At 39.8% G+C, this 16,301-nt stretch overlaps 1 protein-coding gene across 6 annotated transcripts in view; it reads right to left on the bottom strand.

The window, feature by feature from the left end:
* Positions 1 to 16,301, bottom strand: part of BCKDHB (branched chain keto acid dehydrogenase E1 subunit beta) — a 580,561-nt gene that overhangs the window by 259,982 nt on the left and 304,278 nt on the right. Inside the window, exons 13-17 of one of the 6 annotated variants that reach the window (XR_008956184.1) lie at positions 15,933 to 16,101; positions 14,357 to 14,439; positions 12,510 to 12,579; positions 8,146 to 8,237; positions 61 to 7,892 (exon numbers count right to left, since the gene is read on the bottom strand). The gene's annotated coding sequence lies outside the window, so the exon portion shown is untranslated. Of the gene's footprint in view, positions 1 to 60; positions 7,893 to 8,145; positions 8,238 to 8,922; positions 9,279 to 12,509; positions 12,580 to 14,356; positions 14,440 to 15,932; positions 16,102 to 16,301 lie in introns of those variants that run through there. The other 5 variants (XR_008956188.1, XR_008956183.1, XR_008956185.1 and 2 more) reach the window with 5 other exon arrangements.

Here is a 16,301-nt window from a genome sequence, read left to right as displayed (position 1 = left end):
CCATATATGCCATTATTCATATAAACATTGAAAATTTCAGGAGATTTAAGATCCGAACTAATAGTAGAAATGACAAATGATAAACAAGTTTATTGAAGAAAAAAAATAATTATAGCATTATTGAAAAATTTTTGCCTTCAAAACATAACAGGTCATTCTAGAACTTTCTAACAATAGATACTATTATAAAGCTTAACTAAGTATCAGACATAAGAATGTTGCTTTGAATTTTCTCTGATACACAAAAGCTGGTTGCAATTACTTTAATGTTTTCCAGGATTAAAACATCATTATTAATGAGGAAAAAAAGTCAGTATATTTTCAAAATGTCAACATTTAATATTTCCTAATTCAAGATATTTCTACCAAATATTCTTTGGATTAGGTAACACCAGGATAAAAATGGCTCAGCTACTCTTTGGTGTATTTGTACATTATCTTCTATTATTTGACTAAAATACACATTGTTATCTGAAAGGCTTATGTGGATGTCTTAATTCATTATATCTTCAGCTTCAAAGAATGTTTATTAAGAAGGAAGTCATTCAATTTCATAGGTTCCAGGACATGAAGTTTCCCGCCGGGGTTGCCTGGCCCCCCACTCTGCTTCAAAGAGCACAGAAGCTCACTCTCCAGTCCAGGTAGAGGGTGAGAAATCACAGTGCGTGAGGCTGAGCAACACATGAGGAAACCCGTGAAGTTTTGAAGTTGGTCACAGTCTTTGAACAACCTTCACTATTCATTGAGCATCTATTATATCCCTGAACAGTGCCTGAAGCTGAAGGTCAAGATACATAAAAGGGTGGGGCGCCTGCGAGGCTCAGAGGCTCAGTCATTAAGCGTCTGCCTTGGGCTCAGGGCGCGGTCCTGGCGTAGGTTCTGGGATCGAGTCCCGCATCAGGCTCCCCCTCTGGGAGCCTGCCTCTTCCTCTCCCACTCTCCCTATTTGTGTTCCCTCTCTCGCTGGCTGTCTCTCTCTCCGTCAAATAAATAAATAAAATCTTAAAAAAAAAAAAAAAAGGATACATAAAGGGAATGAGATGAGTGGCTCGCCGGACCTGGCTCTGGCACTTACAACCCTAGCCACCCGGGACAATTTACTCAGCCTTTTATGAGCTTGATTTATGCTTCATAAAACACTATTAATAATATCTACTGGAGAATGTTGTTGTGATGGCGCCATGAATGATATAAGCATTAGCAAAATAAACCCTTACAAACAGTTTCATCTCTTTAAAAGCTCTGCTCAGCTCTGACTCTAATAAGAATCAGACTCCGCATTATTTTAGGGTGTCCCCAAGAATTCTCCAGAACAACACATGGAGCAAGGCCCGCACTAAAATTGCCTTCAGAATTTGAGGAGAGAAAGTGACCACAGAGAAAAGGAGAGGGGAAAAAAGGCGGGTGGGGAAGAGAGAAGGGAGAGAAGCCAAACATTTTCTTTTGTTCTCTCCCATGCTATTTCAGAGCAGAATATACCTCTAAATATAGTAGATTATTATTATTATTCAAAAAATCTGGAAGAAGGAAAAAAATCTGGAAGGAGAAATTGTAGCCACCCTCTGAAGTCTATTCACATGCTGTGGTAAACACATCTATCTGTGTGGAAAGGACTGCAACTTTTTTGAATGTGATCCGATTTCTCCTTGGAGTAAAGGCTTATTAATACATAAAAACCTTTGAAAGCTCCTAATTTTCCATATATATCGCCTACACTTTGTCGAACATCCACCGCAAACTTTAAATTCAAGCTGGCTCTGTCCCAGCAATTTCCCACAATTACAGCTAACCCACAACTGGTGTGCTCTCAAGAAGCCCAGATTTGCACATTAGCACAGGGCAAAAGAAGCTAAAAGCAGTGTCACAGATCAAAGGAAAATGATTTAAGAATTATCTACCAATTTTGTTTGATCTAGCCACTACGCTCTCCCCCTATTTGGGTAGATAAGAGCTGTCGCTGTCTGCTTCCAACACCACAGGGCAGATGACAAAGATAACTGCCAGGTCTGCAATTGAGAGACTGCAGGCTGCGCCTCCGAAACCCTCTAGGGAGAGTAATTATTTTGCCTTTGAACCTCTTGAGCTTGTCCATAAATGTCTGCGCATACAAACGCCTGTGGGTGTGTGAGCTTGGAAGAGGGTTTCCAAAGCTTCCCTCAGGCTAAGGTCTATGGCTCTTGATTATCGTGACCAACTTAACTTTAGGAAGCTTCCTAAGTTTGTTGTATTGGTGATCCCATAAGCCTATTGTGTTTTCAGAACCAGATGTTTAGAAATGTAGAACAAGAACAAAAATATCACTTAACTCAGAATTACACAGAAAGCGTTTACTGCCTACAAAAGAAATTAATGTAATTTTTTCCTGGAAAACCTTAAGAGGTCAACTGAGTTTGTAGCATGCACATTTAGTTCATGCATCTTGTTCTTAGTACCTGCAGCCCTCAAACTTCTGTTTAAGGAGCAAAGGTTTCCTTGGGTGATAGCACAGATTTGTAAAAACTACAAAGCACCCAGAAATGTAGTACCATTTCTAACCAAATCTGATTAGAAAGCAGAGGACAAGTCTGAAGTGAAGCTGAAGATATCTCTGTTTTGCTTGGAGTGAATCTTTGAGCTGGAAGGTTGAAAAGTATCTAATTAGGGATTACAATGTTCACCTTTGGTAAACTGAGGCCCTTAAAATTTAAATGAATTTTACCAAAATTACATTACTTGTTAGTGACAAAATCAACACTACAACTCAATTTTCTCCCTTCTAGCCTAGTACTTAAAATTTTAAATTCTGAAACAAAATATAATCAAATATAGTGCGTCGTTATTCATGACGATGATTAATAATTGTTAAATTCACTTCTCAAGTTCGCCAAAATCTATTTTCTGAATTTATAGTCATAAGTACATACCCTACTCCAAACCACCCAACTTCTTAGAAAATGTAATATCCGAACACCCATCTTAAGTTTTTCTAAACCAAGAAACTTAAGCCTACCCGCTACTGATTCTATTCTTGTGACCTACTGCATGGATTTTCTTTGGCAGCCCAATAAAAACCTCACATGTTGAAATAATTTATTTCTGAACCTAATATCCCTCTACAAATTCTTCCATTTGATTAACTTTTTTTCTCTTTATCATCTCACAGACATTCTAACAGAATTGAAAAATTGCTCATTTCTCCAATTATGAGAAGAAATTAAAAGAGGGAATTTGAGAAGGGGAAGGTGGGAGAGAGAGAAATGGAGAATTCACTTTTGTAAATTTCTTAGAAATTATATATGGTTCAAGTAATTTAAAGATAGCTTCTTGGGGATTTTACTTATAATCTGGTTACAATCGTTTTGAGAGCAGGGTAGTTTCCAATAAAGCTGTTTCTCAATCCATTTGGTTTGAACTTGTCAAGTAACCCTCTACAAGCAGCCCCTGAAATCTTTGGGGATGGGTGCTGCTAGAGGTGAGGCCCTTTGCGCTGGACTCTGAAATGTTTTTCAAACCTATAATGTTTGCGGATTAAACATTTGTAAGAAAGAAGCTTCTTTCTGAGTGCAAACAAGGGAGAGAGTAGCGACACTGCTCAGGTCAAAATTAAGGGAAGTTTAACCAGAAGCAGAAGTAGGCATACAATTCTTCTCTGTGCCCGACTTTCAGAAGCACCTTTCCACCATGAGAGAAGCTAGCAATGTCTTGCACAAACATTGCTGGTTTATCTCATCTTCATTGTAGCCGCTCCAGAAAAAGGGAAAGGAAATCGCCTGCCAACCCTGTCTCCCATCTTGCATCTCTCACCACCTAATACTTGGGTAGGAATGGCCTGCCAGGAGAGGACCAATATCAGAGCATTCTTTCTCTCAGCACACAAACAGAAGAACCAGGTACTAAGCACCAAATGACTAAGTACTGACTGGAATGAATTGACAGTTCTGAAAAGAAAGGGGGTGAGTTATAAATAATTGATGGCGTTAATGGAAAACTCACAGGAGAGAAGCAAACAGTGTCACGGTACGCACTGGTGCACAAAATGTGCCTCCTGAGGCATTTTCCACTTAGCTCTGCCATTTTGTACCTTGGCTGCTAGGCATCGGTTAAGTTCTTTTTTTTTCTGATTATCACTGGTAGGAGTTCTGCTCTCCTGTTTACATTCCTATCGTCACCCACAAGCTTGCCAGTGCCTTTTTGTGAGAAACCAACACCACAAATTTTTGACCTGTCTGATCCAGAGTGTATCTGTGGAGGTTTTAAAACCTATGTTTACACACGAAAGTGCATATTCCGCGTAGAACATTACCTTAGCAACTATCGTGTAATCTAATCCTGGAGGTGAGCAAATGATGGCTGTTTATTCTTCCTCAACCCACTCGCCGTTTGGAAAGTCCAGATGGAAAGCACTTACAAAGCAGCACCAACCCTGAGTAGGTAGCCTGGCAGGGGTGATGACTTATTCCAATATTGCTCAAATTTAAGGAGAACCTCGGAGCATTGTAACGCATTTCCTTAACACAAGAGAACTTTACACTTTATAAAGTCCACAACAATTATTTTATATAATTCATCTGGGAATTTGAATGTTTATGAGAAATATGACGTCGATGTGGGCTTTAGTGTTAGTGTTAGTGTGAATCTAAAAACCTAGCATCTATCCCGTAGAGCACATTGAAAGGGGAAAGCCAGGAAACGTACTACATGGGAGGCCTGTTCGGGCATCCAAGTTCTGGACAATACTGACAAGCCTCAGAGATTTGGAGGGGAAACCCAGAATATTCCCTGAAAACGAAATAAATTATTTCCAAAGATCTCTTTGGAAATAACTGAACACAATATTAGGACAAACCATGGTCTAATATCAAGAATTAATCAACAAGAGAACTAAGAAATTCAGCCAGAGTAAGCAAACTGACATGATTTGAAATTCAGACAACTCCATTTGAGAAGAAAAACAAAGAAAACAGACTTTAATTCAAGTCCAATCTCCCTGTCCAACTTTCACTTTTGATTTACACATTGAGAGCACTTCAATTGGAAAAGAATAAGGGCTCAGCGAAAAGATGGAAATGCCACAAGAACGCTGGGAGGAACGGTCAGCTAAGGGTCTCCTGTACCAGTCACGGGCAATTTGAAGTCCTAGAGAGCCTAAAAATGTACAAGTTCTGACCAGAGCTCAGCCTCCGAATCCTTACGGCGCCTTGCTGACACTTCTTGAGGAACAAATCCAATTGCGCTGCACGGGGTTTTGCCAGACGAACAACAGCTTCCACGTGAAGATCACATATGCTGTGCAGAAGTTGCCGAGTTTCCTGGAGCTTTTATTAATTATTTCAAATAGCCCAGAAATAACTTTCAGTTGCCACGGTCACTAGTAGCACTCCTTCTAAGCATCAAGAGGCGAAAAAGCCCATGGGCATTCAGACTTCCCTGGAGAAAGTTCTCCAGGGTCATAATAAAGGTCATGCATCAGCAAGGAGTTTCAAGGTGAGAATGGGAAAACCCTTTGCTTCCAGTGTTAAGTTTATTTTGAGTAATTTCAGAGCAAACAACTCAGCACTGAAATAATTACAGATGTCATTATCTTCTTTTCCCATGAAGAGATATTGAAGCCATGAACACATGAGCAAATGCCCTTCTCCTTCAGACATGATCATCTATGCTTCTCACATGGGGACAAGCAACTGTCCTCCGAAAGCCCCCTGCGCTGGCCTCCAGCCTATCACAAGCCATGCTAGGGGAGCTCCAAAAAGAAGACACTTGAAGAAGAGCCTCATGGGCCTGTGGACAGTTCTAAGAGGTTTCCTCACCAATCAGTTACAGTCACAAAATGCATAGTGTTACAAACGACAGTAAAAATTTTCCGATATGGGAACACCCACAAGTAGAGAAGATATCGTACCTGCTGTCCCCCACTCTGTATCTCTCTTTAGCCCCTTATTCGGCCTTATATTCTTACAGCACTTTTTATCACTTAATGTGTTAGATGTTTTTTGTATCTGTTTATTGTCACATCAAAGACTTTGTTTTATTCCCATTGAGCTCAACCTTCAAAACCTAGATTATGCAAGATACATACCAGTTACTCAGAATACTGCCTCTGAATAAATGAATATATGAAATGTATATTCTCATTCCAGTTTCATAATAAGAAAGAAAATGCAAACCTGAGGCTTGGAGAGGTTACATAGCCTCCTCGGGGATGTACAGAGATGTGGCAAAGCCACTTGCTTTTCCTCAAGTGTGACAACCTTAGCTACTGGTAGAAAAAAACACTTCAGCAGAATTCACGCTGTATTTGGGAGAATATATCATTTAGATATCGAATATTCACTACATATTTTATACCCACGGAGTATTTCCTAGCCCATGTAATCTGTGTTATACAGAAGGGATACCTCAACAGGGATAAATTGCAGGAAAATTCTAGAACTGTGCACTGGGAAGTGAACAGTGATGGTTGGGTGTCAACACAGTTTCAATACCAACAACAAACAGGCTCACCATTTGTCTGGGGAGGGTGGTGCTGTGGTGATGCTGACAACAGCCAAGGCAAACACTTGGTCAGCACTGACTATGGGCTCAGCGCTGTTCTGGGCATACCACTTGTCGCTGACTCATTTCATCCTCTCAGGAACCCATACATTGTTATTGTCCCATTTTACTGATAAGGAAACTTATAGGCACAGAGAAGTTAAGTAACTTGCTCAGAGACATACAGCTGACAGTACATAGTTGAGCCAAGACTCAAACCCAGGCAGGCTAGCTTGAAAGTCTCTGCTTAAACACTGTGCTCTCCTGCCTCAGGAAAAAAAAAATAGCAAAGTTGTGTCTGTATTTAGCAAGTCACTTGGCAAGTCTCAGTCTCATAGACAACATAAGAAATGGGAGTTGAATTAAGATAATTAGCAGGACTTACATTTTGTTTACTATGGCAAGGAATACTGATTAATGAACAGTGTCAGCCTAGTGGAAGATTCCTAGACACGTACCAATAGGTCCCCTTCTGATCAATATTTACATCATTGGAAGGGACGCACAGAAGGCATACTCATCTGGTTTGCTGATGACACCAAGTTGAAGGACTCTGCAAAAGTGCGGTTTGACACAACTTTAAAGTAATCTGTGTAGCACCCCCATTGGATGGGGAGTGGCAGAGCACTGGACCAGTACAGCTACTCTTGAGTTCTCCACCAGCATAACTGCTGTTCTCCTCCTCTGCCTTCCTCAAGTCCTGCCTCCTTTCCCTCATTTTAGGCTACAGCCTGCATCATGGCCTATGGACAAATTGCCATTTGGAATGGGTTTGCTGTAATTCCGCATTACTGCAAGGAACCTTCGTGTTCCTTGCTTCCTTCTGAATACTGAACAGCTCGCCCCCCTCACTCCACCATTACCCAGGTGGATAAAAACCAAACAGCTGAAGCAAACTATCGAATTCTCCACCTTCTCATGAGCTTTTTGGAACCACTCAATTACAGTTCTTTGGTAAGTAGCATTCTGTTGCCACGTCATCCTCTGAACACATTAATATTTCATGTTTGGTCGATTTAAATGCATAGAGTGGCAACGTGCACATATAAATTTTTAGTAGTTACCATTTAAAAATAGAGGGATGACTCACCGGGCTTTCCTTTTCTTGTAAACACCGCGTGGTGCAAAACACTTGAACCCTGTGTGTTTTCAATGTCTCTGACCTCCAAATGTACCTGCCTGATAGGGGCAGTGGATCTGCTAAAGCCGCGGAACGTCGGAGGGAGATGAAGCCTTGCGACCCGACGCGCCGCCCTGCGTTTCCTGCGGCCAGGTGCAAGGAAGCCTCCTCGGCTTCGGGCTGAGCATGCGCCCTCTGCTGGCACCGGGCCCGCTGCGCCGGCCTTCGGGGCTTCTGCATCCACAGCTGGAGTTGGAGGAGCCTAAGTGGAAAATAAATGAACGAGAGAGGCAGCAGTTAATGAGTTGCGGAAATTCTGCCATTTCTCTAGCAGAGGTCAGCATCTATAGCAGTGTTCTTTCTGCCCGCCACACCTGCCCTCTCCGCCTGACCCGAAGCCCGCGCCATTAGGGGAATCACGTGGAGTCCCCACGCGGACTGCAGAGAAATTTGTGCTCGAATTGGCTTTTCGCTGGGTTTGACTTTGACTTGAGGGGGCAGGGCATCGAAGCTACCTTTAAGGAACAGCATCATTCATTAACGCTTCTCTGTGCCTAAAGCCATCCGTTTGTCACAGTGCCTGGGAACACGGCCGTTGAGCTCATTTCTAAAGAAAAAGGAAGGAGGCCACTGGAAAATGTTTCCTCCCGGACAGACATGCTGATGAAAAGTTGCTTGGTGCACATCCAGATTTCTGTCTTTTGCTGAATTTTTAATCTTGTTTCTCTTGGATGAGCCCCCACTTCTCTGGGTTTGACCACTGCTACTTGCGCCGGGGTTATTCTACGCCGAAACTATAGACTTTGTTTGAGAGGGGCAGACGCTGCACCTGGAAAAACTGGCTTGGGAAACAACGGTATTGTTTTATTAACTCCCTAAGCACAGTTTCAATTCTTTACAGCTTTCTTGAGAAATTGTACTAATAATAAAACACGTTTTCAGCGAACAATTATAGTTCACGTTGTTTTCCTTGCTTTGCTGAAAAGGCATTACCTTCCAATGGATGCCAAAAAGCAAAGCTGTGCATTCAAATAGGGAAGGGGAGTTATGTGTTTTAGAACTACCTAAATCACTCCTGTAATTTGCAATGCCAAAGAGGGAGTAAATGTCCTCATGTAAAATTCAAAAGAAATACTGGGACAATATCTCCCATAGCAACAGCTGTTTCAGAAGTTCCAGCATGATTAACAAGCGTCTGTTTCATCTTTTCCTTTGTTTAAAATCAGACCACAGCCTGCTCAATCTGCGGGTCAAAATAGTACTAAGACTTGACAAAAGAAAAATGTGATTACTGTGGATTTTTTTTTTTTTATTTTTCTGGTGTGTTCAATTATTTGGCATATTGTTCATCTGTCTTTAATTAATTACTAGCTAACCATGATTAAGAAGCTGATTGTTTTAGAGCATCAGAAACTATTAGTAAAATCAAGTTACTCTATCTTCATTAACATTTACATCGATTAAGTGATCAGGATACATTTCGGTGTAGTAATAGCGGCCAGAATTTACTGTCAGTTTGCAATGTCATCAAGACATTTGACTCCTGAGTATTCAATGGGCGTATTTCACCCACACCTTGGGTCTCCCAGATAGCATACTCTGCGATGGAGGATGGAGGTCTAGGTGGGAAAGCTCTTGGAATCAACACCTGTGGAAAAAAGAGTAGGTAAGAGAAGTTGAGCTGCACTGCAATCCCCAGCCTCAGCTGGCCCCACAGGGAGCTGTGGAGTCGGAAAGCCCTTCAGAGACCACTGGGCCTTCATACTGTATGTTAATCAGCCATTGGATGTGGGCTGCTCAGGGCAGGGAATCTGACATGGTCCCAAAGAGGGCTGACAGCAGATGACCTTCCTCTAACAGCACTCCCACCACGAAGAGAATAATTCCTGTAATCCAGAAGAGGGATCTGCAGGGGTGCATCACAATAAGAGACGCGGAAATGAGAATATAACATCTAACCTAAGCCAAGTCAATCAGTATTATACAAAAAATGATTAAACATTTTTGGGCTGGGAATAAAGCATCAGCTCAGAGTCACAGTGTCTACTAGTTCCTTAATATATCTGGAAAAAGGACAACTTTAAATGTATTGAATTCTCATTAAAAATAAATGAAATAACCACTTCTGAGAAGAAAAAGGTATTAAAACACAATTACTCAAAGCATATGGAAATTAAAATATTTCCCTGTGTCAATTTCTAAAGTAAACTCCTGTGCAAAGGTTATTTTAATTATCCAGCATCCACATGTGCTATAAATGTGCTCGACTTGATAAATGTCCCTTCTATATATGTCCTGTGTAAATGCAAATGCTGGTTATATTAATTATCATTTTAGAGGCCACCTTTTATTATAGTGTGTGGGCTTAAAATACAATTTGTATGCATAAACATTCTGTCTCATTTATGAACATTTATAGACAGCATTATTTAATAATTAGTTGTACCTTTATTTGATAGCAATAAAATGTAAACGATCAATAACAGTGGGAGTTAATATACAGATTTTTTTCCTATAAAGAAGCATCTCACAAAAGCTAGGCATAAAACAATCCAAGTAAAAATGGGCAGAGGGAGATGCCTGGGTGGCTCCGTCAGTTAAGCATTTGCCTTTGGCTCAGGTCATGATCCCAGGATCCCAGCTCCCAGATCTAGTACCCATCGGGCTCCTTGCTCAGCGGGACACCTGCTTCTCCCTTTGCCTGCCCCTCGCCCTGCTTGTGTTCTGTCTCTTTCTTGCAGATTAGTTAAAAAAAAAAAAAAAACTTTAAAAAATTTTTAAAAAGTAAAAATGGACACAGGACATGAATAGACGTTTTTCCAAAGAAGACATACAAATGGCCAACAGGTATATGAAAATGTACTCAACATCACTATTCATCAGAGAAATGCAGATCAAAACCACAATAAGATACCACCTACTCCTGTGAGAATGGCTATCATAAAAAAGACAAGAAATAACAGGAATTATCAAGAATATAATGGAAAGGGAACTTGTGTGCACTGCTGGGGGGGGAACATAAGTTAGTGAGGCCACTGTGAAAAACAGCATAAAGATTGCTCAAAAAATTAAAAATAGAATTATCATCTGATCTAGCAATTCTACTCCTGGGTCTTTATCTGAAGAAAATGAAAATACTAACTTGAAAAGATACATGTACTCCCATGTTCACTGCAGCATTATTTACAATAGCCAAGATATGGAAAAGCATAAATGTCCATTGATAGGTGAATGGATAAAGAAGATGTGAGATACCTAGTAGTGCAGTTGCTGGGTAGCTCTGTTTTCAACTTCTTGAGGAACCTCCATACTGTTTTCCAGAGTGGCTGCACCAGCTTGCATTCCCACCAACAGTGTAAGAGGGTGACTCTTTCTCTGCACCCTCGCCAACATCTGTCGTTTCTTGACTTGCTAATTTTAGCCATTCTGACTGGTGTAAGGTGAGATATGTATGTGAGATATATAAAATGGAATATTATTCAGCCTAAAAAGGAGATAATCTTGTCATTTGCAAAAACGTGGATGGATCTTGAGGGCATTATGCTAAGTGACGTAAGTCAGTCAGAGAAAGGAAAGACAAATACTGTATATAAATACTTATATGTGGAAACAAATAAAAAACAAAACATCTCATAGATACACAGAACGCACTGGTTGGCAGAAGTGGGAAGGGAGGAGCAAAATGGGTGATGGTGGTCAAAAGGTATAAAGTTCCAGTTATAGGGGCACCTGGGTGGCTCAGTCAGTTAAGCATCTGCCTTCAGCTCAGGTCATGATCCCAGGGTCCTGGGATCAAGCCCCGCATCTGGCTCCCTGCTTGGTGGAGAGAGCCTGCTTCTCCCTCTCCCTCTGCCCCTCCCCTATTCATGCTTTCTGTCTTACTCACTCATTCTCTATCTCTATCTCAAATGAATAAATAAAATCTTTTTTAAAAATGTAAAAAATTAAAAATATAAAAACAAAGTTCCAGTTATAAAATAAATAAGTCATGGGAATGTAATGTATAACATGGTGACTATAGTTAATAACACTGTATTGCATATTTGAAAGTTTCTAATATAGTAAATCTTAAAAGTTCTCATAACAAGAAAAAAAACTTTTTGTAACTATGAATGGTGACGGATGTTAACTAGACTCACTGCGGTGATCGTTTTGCAATATACACAAATATCAAATCATTATGTTGTATATCTGAAGCTAATACAACATTATATGTCAACTTACCTCAATTAAAAAAAAGCTAAGCATAATATATTGAGTCATTACATACTCAAATGAATCAGTTATCATTTATGTGATATACTTAAGAATGTGTGTATATATACATACGCTATATTGAAAAGCTGGTCATGTGTAAGTAGAATATAAACTGCATTGCAAGATGAAGAAAACATGAAGAAGATGTGTGACTGTTTTTGTAAGCTCTAGGAGGCCAAAGCAGGATCTGCATGTGTTCAACTCACCCCTGAATCCCTGGGCCTTAACAAAGATCCGGCACCTAGCAGGTCCTCAGTAAAGATTTGGTGAATGTTGAAAGGATTATAAATCTTACTTTAAAAAAAAAAAAGTGAATTGATTTCCCTTTCCAAGCTCGAAGGAAGCTGGGCATTGTTTGTTTTCAAGTTTAGATAAAAAATAAGCAATTGAAAATAAACAATTTTACGTTTTTTAAAGATTTTATCTATTTGACAGAAAGAGAACAAACAGGGGGAGCAGCAGGCAGAGGGAGAAGCAAGCTCTCCACTGAGCAGGGAGCCTGATGCGGGGCTCGATCCCAGGACCCTGGGATGATGACCTGAGCCAAAGGCAGATGCTTAACCAACTGAGCCACCCAGGTGCCCCGAAAATAAACAATTTTAAATGACAAATTTGAACTTACATATTCAGGTTGATATAGTCTTTCTTTTTTTTCTGTATAGTTTCACATACTGGAACGGATTCTCCTTTCCCTTAAAAATTAAAGATTTATTTCCATTGTGAGAATAGCAAAATGAAGTCCAATTGCAATTTTAATAGCATGTTACCTCGTGAACGTACTAGACAGCAAGCACCAGGTGTCTTGGAGAAAGAGGTGTTAAAATTTTGTCAGCAGGTTTAACAAAAATATCTAGAAGTTTTACATAGTTGCTCTACACCTGTTCACTCCTAAATTTCCCAGAATGTTCCTAGAACCCAGATGAATCTCTCCAAAAATAAGTAGGAAAATTTTGAAGGAAAAAATACAGAATGTATATTCAAACAGAATTGCCAAAGGCCAGCGATATTATTACAAAGCACCAAGATAAACACAGAATGAACATGACCCTAAAAAGTTGCAAATGAGTATGTTTTGCCGATTTGGAAAAGTCCAACCACCCCCTGGTCTTCCGTACTTATAGTTACTACTCTTTTCTCTAGAAATAGAAACATAGCCACTCTATATTTATGTTCTATTAGTGGCTGAGTTTTGGAAGTCATGCCAAGAGGATTCCAGAAATGAAAAAAAAAAAAGATTTTGTATGAATCATCTGTTATAATCCTCCATAAATCTACATCATTACCAAAATATGACCAAAATTGCTATATAAATACCAAAGAATTGGAACAGAGGAGAGGAAGGGAGTATTATGTCAGAATTCAATGAGCTCTAATATGGAAGGAAAGCCACATTCATCTGGGAGTCCATGAAAAGTTCCTTTGTTGTTTTGATGTTTTGCTTGTTGTTATTGTTCTTTTAATGATACCCTCACTTGAGCACGAGGCCGATTTAGGAAACGATCCACAGCATAGATTTGCACCCCGTATTGTGACCACATCATTGTGTGGTGATGCGCTCTGTTTTTCCCCCAACCCCTGCATTTCAAAGCTTAATTTAAAATGGTCTTGGGGCACCTGAGTGGCTCAGCTGGTTAAGCATCTGCCTTCAGCTCAGGTCCTGATCTCAGGGTCCTGGGATTGAGCCCTGTGTCCAGGCTCCCTGCTCAGCGGGGAGTCTGCTTCTCTCTCCCTCTGCTGCTCTCCCTGCTTGTACTCTCTCTCTCTCTCTCTCCCCGTCAAATAAATAAAATCTTCTTTAAAAATGAAATAAAATAAAATGGCCTTAATACTTTAAGAATTATGTAGGATTATATATAATGAAGAATATCATTCATTTCAATCATAATCCTCAAAAGAATAGCTTTTCATTAATTCGTAATATACGTTGGCCTAATTTTCCTCTAGAAATTTTCAGCCAAATTATGTACTCATTATTAAAGTTTTGGATACAAATAAATATCTCATTTCCTTGAGTTTAAACATAGCTGAAAGTCACTTGGAAAAATATATAGTTTGACATTTTTTCTAATATTTTACTTCTAGTTTTATTAGTTTCAAAGGCTTTACTGGAAAACATTTTTTTTTTAAGATTTTATTTATTTATTCGACAGAGATAGAGACAGCCAGCGAGAGAGGGAACACAGCAGGGGGAGTGGGAGAGGAAGAAGCAGGCTCATAGCAGAAGAGCCTGACGTGGGGCTCGATCCCAGATCGCCGGGATCACGCCCTGAGCCGAAGGCAGATGCTTAACCGCTGTGCCACCCAGGCGCCCCTACTGGAAAACATTTTTAGAAAAAAAAAATGATATACAGATAGTGATATTTTATATCATTCCCATTAACTTGTTACTCAGTACTTAGGTCATCTCTTAAAAACACTGCACCCACACTCCCCCCCCACCCCACGCACACCCTATCATAGCATTGGTACCTCTCGGGAGCCTGGTAAATGCTACATCACAATGCAGTGGCAATTCCTTCTAAGAGCACGGATGAAAACCAACAGATAGGGACCTAAGTGGGAAAGAAAGTTATTTTTTTAATTGATCATCTCAATGGGTCACTCTGAAATTATTTTCTGAGGGACAAGCATTCAAACACAGTTCACTAGCTCGATTCTAAGACCAGAAAAATGTTAGTGAAATGTGATCCAACCACATATGAAGAATGGTTTTGCAATAGAGTCTAATAAGATTGAAAATCCTAGGCAAAATAAAAAGTTCTGAGCACCTAGGGATACATAAATTCTTCCATGACTTCTATTTTACAGATGGTAAAATTAAAGCTTAAACAAGTTAGATAAGTTGCCCATGAGCCCATACTTATAAATAGTAGCCTCAATCCAAATCAGGCTGTCTGACTCTAGAGCCCACATTCTTATATGGTGATTATTTTACAGAGAGAATAACACACATATGCGTACTGTCAACCATTTTTACTCAATGGTATTTACATTATTCTGGGATTTAAAAAATAATAATAAATGAAACTGTCTTTTCATTGGCACATGCAATTTTTTAGAAAGCAGACACTACAAATATGTGGAACAGTTTAATATGAAACACTGTATGATTAATGTCCATGCTAAGTATTATGGACTAAGAACTACACAGAGGTAAAAAAACAGAGCAGTAATGTGGACTGGAATAATTATGAAAAAGCTTCACGAAGGCAGTGGACTTGAACTGAATTCTGAAATTGAATGAGAATTGGACAATTATAGTTGAGGTAGGAGGATATTCCCACCTGGAAGAAAATTACCTAAGTAGCTTTGTCATGTTAGATAACATTACATGAACCACCTCAGTTGCATAAAGCACAGAGAGCACATAAAATTGTATAGCACCAGACGGAGGTGATTAACATTGATTAGAGTTAAGGTTATTTATTTTGAATAACATTAATAGCTAAGTTAAATAATGATATTTTAAATACTGTATGATTTGGGGTGCATGGGTGGCTCAGTCACGTTCGTTTCTTGATTTTGGCTTAGTTCACGATCTCAGGGTCATGAGATGGAGCCCCACATCAGGCTCTATGCTCAGCAGGGAGTCTGTTCAAGATTCTCTCTCCCTCTCCCTCTGCGCTTCCCCCCACTTGCATGCTCGCTCTCTCTCTCTCTCTAAAATAAATAAATAAATCTTTTTTAAAAATAAGTCCATACTGTATGATTCTGTGTATATGAAGTTCAAAAACAGGCAAACTTAGTCTACGGAAGTAGATATCGGATCAGGGGTCTACCTTTAGGCAAAAGGATGTTGACTGGGAAAGGACCCAAGGGAACCTTCTCGGGTGTTGGAAATAGTCTGTCTTGATTTGAATGGTGATTACTAATGCATATAAAAAGTCACGGAGCTCTACACGTAAGAATTGTACATATACAAACTAACTACTTGTGAGTTACACCTCACTCAATAAACGAATGAGGGTTAGTGTCCGTGATAGGATACAAGGTTTTTTAGTGTAATGTGTATTTAGCGTTAGAAAACTCTTTCATGGTAACCTACCTCTACTCTGTCCTTCACAGATGAGGAAGTGGCATCAAACAGACACAGAGATTTGCCCTAGGGCACACAGATGCTCAGGGGCTGAGGTGGATAACTGTCATTGAAAGGTTTTCCATGCTTTGATCATGCCTCCAAAATATATCTCATATGTCACATATGTCACATATTCCTAAAAGAAGATCCAAACGTACCCTTGAGTTCTTAGCGATATTTATTTACCAGCTTCCTTAGTTTTTCTCACATTGATCACATTTATTTTTCCTCTTTATTCTTGGCATCTCTAGACTAAACATTCCAATCTATTCTTTCCGACCTATAATCAGGAAAACATATTTTCCCTAGAGGTGCCGTTTCACATGTACTAATTTA

The sequence above is a fragment of the Ursus arctos genome, unplaced genomic scaffold (assembly GCF_023065955.2).
Source record: "Ursus arctos isolate Adak ecotype North America unplaced genomic scaffold, UrsArc2.0 scaffold_29, whole genome shotgun sequence".
In the NCBI taxonomy this organism is placed as follows: domain Eukaryota; kingdom Metazoa; phylum Chordata; class Mammalia; order Carnivora; family Ursidae; genus Ursus; species Ursus arctos.
The sequence above is the reverse complement of the archived record's forward strand: the minus strand, read 5'-3'. Positions and strand labels throughout refer to the sequence as shown.